Below are 6,799 nucleotides of genomic sequence, written 5' to 3' on the forward strand. Positions count from 1 at the left end.
GATCGAGACAAGAACGGGTGTAAAAGTAAAGTTTGGGATCCTGGAATCTGCTCTGACATTTGTCACCCCGGGAGCCTAAGAATCTGTTTAAAGCTTCTTAAGGGCTTTACATGCTTAGTTTGGGACCCCGGAGGCCATTGGAATCACAAACATTGGTGGAGATTCCTGGATTAGTACAAGCATAAGCCACCATAACAGGGAGCTCACCAAATGTCCAACTTAAGGACTTTAAATAAAAGTGCTAGGTGGGAGACAACCCACCATGGTATGATCGTTCATTTTTTTATTTTTTATTCAGTTTTATTTGTTTTCGAGTTTTATTTTATTTTATTGAACCTGGAGTTTTGCATCACATTCATATTAACACTGCATTCTTCATTTTTCATATTAAAAAAAAAATTTCGCTACGCGACGCGATCACATCAGCGACGCGTCCGCGTCACAGGGAGAATAAAGAAAAATAAAAATGAACAGAGAGTTTCGCAGGAGCAGCGCTGGAGGCGTACCAATGGCACAAATCACCCCAGGCGACCGCGTCACCCACGCGACCGTGTCATATGGAAATAATGGCCTCCCACGCGACCGCATCACCCACGCGGCCGCGTGACCTGAAATTGGCGTAAAAAGGGTGTATGGCAGAAAGTTGAGCTGGAGTTGGGTTGGACCCGTGCTAGTAGCACAAGCCCTGCCACGCGAACACGTCACCCACGCGTCCGCGTCATATTGGAAATAAGGCCACCCGCGCGATCGCGTCGACCACGCGACCGCGTCACCCAGAATTTTGGCAATACTAAGTTTTGAACAGAGAGTTGTGCGACCGCGAGGCTACACTCGCGCCACCAGCACAAATCAAGTCACGCGATCATGTGCCCCACGTGTCCGCGTCATCTAACCTTATTTGCGCACTACGCGACCGCGTCACCCACGCGACCGCGTCGCCAGCATCGCACAACCTATCCAGATTAGTGCCAATTTTCTTATCTTTTCTTCTCCGAATCTTTATTCTCTTATCTTTTCTTATTTCTTTCTTCTTCCTTTCTTATTTTCTCTCACTCCCATTCTAGTTTATTTAATTTATTTGCATACTTTCATTCATTGCATATTTTTTATTTTTCTAAAATTATTATTGGTGTTCAAATATTCTTATTCAACTGTTACATCTTTTCTGGTATTTTCTTGATGCTTAGTGACTTGTTTAATTCTGATTGAGTAATATTATTTAAATCAATGCCAATCTTTTATATTTGTATTACTTTTGCATTGACATGAATTTATATTATCTCTCCTCCCCTATTCTTTTCCCCATCGTTGCAAATTTTGCACCATTGGTATGCCATGGTTTCTATTGTTTTCTCACTTACATGTTGAAGCTTCCATGTAAATGAGACCCTTATCATTAGGCATTAACCCACCCATACTTCTTTTATTTTCTTATCTCTATTTCTGGGTTACTTTTCTTCCCTTTTTCTTTCAGGATGGCCACCCGGAAGAGAACCGGAAGACGTTTACATGGGGAGACAAACAAGTCCATCAGCACAATCCTTGAAGAAAAGCATCAGTTGGAACAGCCCGTCCACCTGCACATCTCAGCATGCACCGATGACGGTGCAATCTTTAAGTGTGGGGAGGTCGATACAGACTTCCATGGGTAAGTCACTTCATATTTTAGCACCAATGTTTAAATTTTCTTTGTAGTTAGTTGTTGCATTTGCATGTTTGTTTGATTTTTGTGCATATTTTACCACTTGGTTAAAGAAATATTTTCCTTTTTCAAGAAACCTTTTAAGAGTATTTCACTAATTTGAAAAAAAAAATTTACACTTGTTTGAAGAGATATTATACTGGAACATGGTTTAGAGCTCGAACACACAAAACCTGTGAGATTTTGAGCCTATTTAAATTGGTTGCATTTTTCAACCAATATTTTATTTTTGATGTGTGTTTTTCTCTCTAAAATATTGATCTTTGTCTTGCTTGATTCTATATTTCCATAATTTGATGTATGTATACACTTACTTGATTGAGGCCTTTGTTTCACTGAGCTTACATACCCATATGGCCTTACCTTTCATTATCCTTTGCAAACCAATTTGAGCCTATTTTACCCCTTTGTTCTTTACTTTAGCACATCATTAATTCTAAGCGGAAAACAATAATATCCTTAATTTGAATCCTTAGTTAGCTTAGACTAGTGAAAGTGCTTATGATTTAAGTGTGGGAAATTGGGTTTGAAAATATTTGGGTTGAGAATTGAGTATGTTAGAATTTTCTAAAAATGTGAAAGAAATGTTTAGGACATGTTCATGCATTCAATAAATTAATCATATGCATTGAGAAAAACAAAAGAGAAATATATATATATATAAAGAGAAAAAAAAAGAGAGAAAAAGAAAAGAAAAAGTGCAAATAAGAGAAAGGGGACAAAATGCCCCAAAGTAAGTGGTGAAAGCAATGCATATGTACGGTACTCAGAATTAGAATGCATGAATAATGTGGAAAACATGGTTGATGGATAGTTAGAATTTGTATTGTGATTACATGGATTGTCTAAAGTTAGGTGGAAAGTTTAAGTTAATTAAGGATTCAGATTTTAATCCACTTGACCAAATACAATCCTACCTTGACCCTAACCCCATTACAACCCTTAAAAGACCTCTTGATTTCTGTATTTGTGCATTAAATTTATGTTGATTGTTAGATGAAGAGCAAGCCTTAGAAAGCAAGGTTAGTAGAGAATTGAGAGAATCGAACCTTAAACACTTGAGTGACTAGAGTGTATACACTACTAGTGAGGGTTCGATGCTCAATTCCTTGTTTCCTGCTTTCATGAGCTATTTTCTTCTACAAGTCTATTTGTACTTCATTTTTTATGATTTGAATTAGTGAAATCCAGTTCATATTTATTCTTGGAGAACTTATTTACTCTTAACCAAGTAAGTAAAAGCATTTAGCATGTACTTGCATTCATAGGTTGCATTTCATGCATTCTACCATTCCTCTTCATTTCTTTATAGCTTCTCTTGAGCTTAGCATGAGGACATGCTAATGTTTAAGTGTAGGGAGGTTGATAAACCACTATTTTATGGTTTATCTTGTGCTTAATTGAGTGGTTTTTATCTACTCTTCACCCACTTATTCATACTATTTGCATGGTTTTACATTTACCTTCCTAATTATGTGCTTTGATTGAAAACATGTTTCTTTGGACTTATAATTGCTAATATTAATCCTCTCTTATTACCATTAGATGCCTTGATATGTGTGTTAAGTGTTTTCAGAGATTACAGGGCAGGAATGGCTCAGAGGATGGAAAGGAAGCATGCAAAAGTGGAAGGAATACAAGAAGTTGGAGAAACTGCTAAGCTGTCCAGCCTGACCTCTTCGCACTCAAACGGCTATAACTTTAGCTACAGAGGTCCAAACGACGCGGTTCTAGTTGCGTTGGAAAGCTAACATCTGGGGCTTCGATTTGATATATAATATGCCATAGTTCCCCTGATGCTAGGTGACGCGACCGCGTGATCCATGCGGCCGTGTCGCAGTGACGGAAATCAGCGTGTTTGAATTCTTCTCTAGTGATTTTCGGGCTATTTTCGACCCAGTTCGTGGCACAGAAAACACATATTAGAGGCTATAAAGTGGGGGATTGCATCCATTCATAGGGAGGCTCTCACAATTCACAATTTTAGGAGTAGATGTAGTTTTTAGAGAGAGAGGTTCTCTCCTCTCTCTTAGGATTAGGATTTAGGATTTCTCTTAGTTTTAGGAGTGCCTCTAAATCCCAGGTTCAATGTTCCTTTAATTTATGTTTCTCTTTTATTTTGATACTTTTATTTGCATTTGATTTATGTTGCCCAATTGGCTTATGAACTTTTCATGATTAAGATTTGAATGTTCTATTTATTATAATTCGAGGTATTTCAGATTCAAGATTTCTTTCTTTTATTTATGTTAATGTTGCTTCCCATCTGAAGGCATTTTTTTCTTCAAGTAGATTTTTTCCCCTTTTGGCTTTGGTCAAGTAATTGGTAACACTTGAGTTGTCAAACTCAGGAGTGGTTGAAATTGGCTGATTTTGCTTTAGCTAGGATTGCTCTAACACTAGTCTCTCCACAGGAGTTGACTAGGACTTGAGGATCAAGCTAATTAGTCCACTTGACTTAACTAAGTGGGATTAAAATCCAATTCTCATCACATCTGATAAGGATAACAAGGACAGGATTTCCGATTCTCATACCTTGCCAAGAGTTTATTTTACAGTTATTTATTTATTTTTATTGCTCAAAAATATACCTGTGCGCATTGCCCAACTTCCAAAACCACCAATTTACAATCTTCATAACCAATAATAAGAACATACTTCCCTGCAATTCCTTGAGAAGACGACCTGAGGTCTAAATACTCGGTTATCAATATTAAAAAGGGGCTTGTTACTTGTGACAACCAAAACTTTTGTAAGAAAGGTTGATTGCTTGGTTTAGTAACTATACTTACAATGAGAGTTTCTATAACCTCTAAACCATCAATCTTCAGTTCTTCAGGGAGACAACCCACCGTGGTATGATCGTTCCTTTTCAATCTTAATTTTATTCTGTCCTGTTTATTTTTATTTTATTTTATTTTATTTTATTTTCCGTAGTATCATTCATAACATCTGCATCAGCATCTGCATCTTGCATTCTGCATATTCTATATATATATATATATAAAAAGCTATACCACGCTGGCGCATGGGCCACGCGTGGGCGTCAAGTCCAAATCGGCGTCAACATCCAATGCCCAGAAAGTTGGGCTGGAATCGTGTGGCTGGGATGCGTTAGGCACAAATTGGCCCACGCTTGCGCGTCCACGATGCGTACGCGTCACTTTCAATTTCAACACACCACGCGTGGGCGTGGGGACGCGTCGCCTGAAAAATTTTTGCCCCCAAATTGAAACAGAGAGTTGCGCCAAAACGACGCTGGAATCGTGCGTTTAGCACGATTCTGACCCACGTGTACGCTTGCTTCACGCGTACACGTCATCTTCACTACCCCTCTTCACGCGGTCACGTCAATGACGCTTTCGCCTCGTTTCAATTTTACCTCATCCACGCGCACGCATGACCCACGCGCACGCGTGACCCATGCCTACGCGTGGATTTAAATTCCCTAACCCCCTGACGCGGAAACCCTAGCCCTCGCGTGCTCACTTCCCCCCTCCCTCATAGTCTTCTTCTCTCCTCCCTCCAACCTTCCAAAACCACCACCAGCGCCGTCGTGCCACCCACCAGCGCCACCGTACCACCACCTTCTCTCTTCGTTCAATTTCTTTCACTGTGCACACCAGGTTCCACTGCACTCCGATTCCTTCTCCATTCAAGTTAGTTAGTTTTCATATTTTAATTCTGTTTAATTTAGGTTAGTTAGAAATGCATGTTTCGTAGTGGATTTTAGGTGGTTACGTAGATAGGATGTGGTTAGTGGATTTAGGTATGATAATTGCGCCATTCTTGCTGCTTGCTTTATCTGTTTTACAATTTTAAAATTGCTATGCTGTTGATGCTGCTAATATGCTGTTCATTACTGTTTAATGCTGTTTTGACATTATTCCACCTAAATTGCATTTCTTGCTGCAAATTAAATTTGTTTCTTTTCTGAATTCATGTGACTTGTTATTTGCTACTCGTTTATGTACTACTTTAACGTCATATGAACTGAATTTCTGCTGCTGTTTATCACCCGGGAACGTCCAATTTATAGCCGGCATGCTGCCAAAATTTTTGAAAAATTTCTTGAACAATTAGTTGTGTTTAGGGATTAACCAGCTACCTTGTTCTGCTTAATGTTGCATGCGTCATGTGAATCACCTTGTTCTTCATGATAATTGACAAATGTTGCGCTTCATATAAGCTTGACTTGATTTGCTGTTGCTATTGAGATTTTATCTGCGCTAACTTGGTTCCTTAATTTTAGATTCTTAATATTTAATTTTAATGAAATTCAAATCTGAATTGCAATTGACCTTTCGTTACTATTTTATCAGTGATCATAAATTCTTTGAATGCATACTTGATTGACTTTAGAATTAGCTAACTGCTTTGCCTTGCTTTATGCCTCCTGATTCATTGATTTCTTGTTCTTCATGCTATCTGCCACTCACAACATTCATCTAGCTATTGATTTCGCTATTTGTTTATCCGGGAATGTTCCTCTTACTGCCAAAATGCTGCCCAACTTTTCTGGTACCTATTTTTCCCCACATCCACTCATGAACTGACTTTGGTGCTTTTTAAAATTGTGATTTATATGGTTTACACCACAGCCACTTCATGAGTTGTTGGGCTAGTATTCCATTTCTTTTTGGTTCCCTTTTCATTTGACGAGAATTGTTAATGATTGTATTCCTTTTTATGCTTCTTGCTTTACATGCTTTATCATCAATAATCTGTATTATATGCTTGAATGTGAGCCTGCTTGTTCCTAAACCTTTTGCACTTCTAGGAACTACATTACCATGCCACTAATTCTAACTTACTTCTTTGGCTTTTAACTTAACTGACTATTAACCTAACTGACTTTTAACTCCTTTCAAGGCATGTTAATTGTTGTTTCCTGACAAACTAGCATTTTGCATCTCATAGTTTTTGGATTGTTCTTTTTAATTGAATTCTTTGAATTTTATCTTGCATTCAGTCCAACATTCTATATCTATCTGACTCACTTCATGCTTTAATTCTCATTCCTCTTTCACTCATCTATGCTTATATTGCTTGAATACTATTTGCCTTCCTATTTTTTCTGCTTTCAGCTACTAAATT

Source organism: Arachis ipaensis, chromosome B5 (assembly GCF_059453495.1).
Source record: "Arachis ipaensis isolate K30076 ecotype BB chromosome B5, ASM5945349v1, whole genome shotgun sequence".
Lineage (NCBI taxonomy): Eukaryota > Viridiplantae > Streptophyta > Magnoliopsida > Fabales > Fabaceae > Arachis > Arachis ipaensis.